The sequence below is a fragment of the Equus asinus genome, chromosome X (genome assembly GCF_041296235.1).
Source record: "Equus asinus isolate D_3611 breed Donkey chromosome X, EquAss-T2T_v2, whole genome shotgun sequence".
Taxonomy (NCBI): Eukaryota; Metazoa; Chordata; class Mammalia; order Perissodactyla; family Equidae; genus Equus; species Equus asinus.
This window is the reverse complement of record NC_091820.1, coordinates 543,164-545,000: the sequence shown is the minus strand read 5'-3', so window position 1 is coordinate 545,000 and position 1,837 is coordinate 543,164. Positions and strand designations below refer to the sequence as shown.

Genomic DNA, 1,837 nt, shown 5'->3' with positions numbered 1-1,837 from the left:
CACTCCGGGCGCTGGGATGCAGCCAGACGGCCGTGGACACGCTCCGGATGGGGGGCTCAGGTCACCCGGTCGCCCCGGTCGGGGTGCAAGTTCGCCTTTAAATGTCACAACTGGAGACCGCCAGACGGGATGGCCGCCCGGGAGGTGCGAGTCAGACCCCTGCCGTGTGGACGAGAGGCTGCAGAAGCCGAGTTGTGCAAAGGATGATGAGTGTCTGCAGCCACTGTGGGCTCCCCGAGACGCCCTGGGGTGCCAGGGGGGGGTTCCCTCCAGCCCGTTCTCTGTGTCCCGGGATCCCGTGGGGACCAGGCGCCCCGTGACAGCACTGGCCCCGATTCCTCGCTGCTTCAGGACGACGAGGGGCCCCCGTCTCTGGAGGGTCCAGGAGGCCCGAACAGTGGGTCCCAGGAACCAGGCGTCCGCCCGGAACAGCAAAGTTTCTGGCAGTTTGCACGTCCCGAGGGGATGCACGGGGTTGGGTCCGGGGCCCCTTGGCAAGAGGACGGCCCTGGAGGCTGCAAGGCCAGAACCAGGGCGGGGCCAGCGGGCGGGACCTCGGGGACCCCCAGCGTCCCCCTCAACGGGATCCTGGAGCCCCGGATGCTGGAAGAGGCAGGAGTGACCCCCCCCCCGGAGCCTCTAGAGAGAGCGCGGCCCTGCGACCCTTGACCCCAGACTCCAGGCCCCAGGACAGGGGAGGATGGATGCCCATTAAATGAAGGCCCCCAGTTTGTGGGAATATCAGCTGCCCCAGGACCTTTGCATGCACATTGCAGGCATGCCGAAATTCCGTGGCCGTGACGGTGGCAGATATCAAAGGCCGGCCCTGGGTGGGTGGGTGGGTGGGCTCCCGGGTCCTCAGAGCTGAGTGCCGTCTGGTGACGGGGACGGTGCAAAACGATGGCCGGCCGGGGGGGTAGGGGACCCCCAAAAAGGCTGGCATGGGTGACCCCGGATTTTGCACTGGAGGGTGTGACTCCCTCCGTCCGCTCTTCCTGGCCGTCCCGGAGCGGAACCCTAGAAAGCGCTGTGTCGAGTCAGCGACGTCCACGGCGGGAAATCCTCAGGCCGCCAGAAGCCGGCGCCACCCCCCGCCACCCCACCCCACCCCGAGTCTGGGCGTGAGCCTCCTGCATCTGATGCAGCGAAGCTGTGAAAAACCTCAAACCGCCCGCACAGAACCCCTTCCTCTGGCTCTGCGGAGAGGCCTCGCCCCTTGAGTGCCGGCTGTCTACGTGACATCCTCCTCCCCGGGGCTGTCAGATCCTCCAGCCCTCGGAGGGGGGACGGGTTTCCATCCAGACGTTGTTGTCCCCTGCGGCCACAGTCAGCCCACCCCCTAGGGGACGGTCCTGGAAGCGGAGAGGCCAGGCCGGACCTCACTCTGGTGTCGGCCTTCGATGACCTTGTGTGTCTGTGTTTCCCCCAGAAACTGAATCCGTTCTGCTGTTAACAGCAGGAACACGCTTGTATTTACAGACACGGAAAGAAAAAGGGTGATCCGTGCTGCAGCTCTCGGGAGGATGTGGAGAGCGGGGGGCGCCCTCGGAGAACAAGGACCCTCGGGGACGTTCCTCATTGTCCCCAGGCCGCAGGGCGAGCGGGTTTCTCCCTCTGACTTCTGACCCCTGCCTGCCAAACACGTGTTGGAACCGGCACGTGATCCTCCCGCGGGGCCCCTGGATCTTCGGGGACAAGACCCTCAGTCGATGGCAGAGTCAGGTCACTTCCGAGGACATGGCGTGCAGCGAGCGGGGCAGGGGCACACGCGTGTGGGGTATGCGGTGACCTCAAGGATTTGATGGGCGGGAAGGCGGGGGCGGTGGCTTTGTTGAAA

General features: G+C 65.8%; 1 protein-coding gene across 3 annotated transcripts in view; it reads left to right on the top strand.

The window, feature by feature from the left end:
- The window catches only part of P2RY8 (P2Y receptor family member 8), a 51,682-nt gene extending 50,188 nt beyond the window's left edge, over positions 1-1,494 (top strand). For all 3 annotated transcript variants that reach the window (XM_070501954.1, XM_044768246.2, XM_070501955.1), the window contains one exon: positions 1-1,494. This exon is cut by the window's left edge and continues 1,170 nt beyond it. The gene's annotated coding sequence lies outside the window, so the exon portion shown is untranslated.
- The last annotated feature ends 343 nt before the right edge of the window (positions 1,495-1,837 follow it).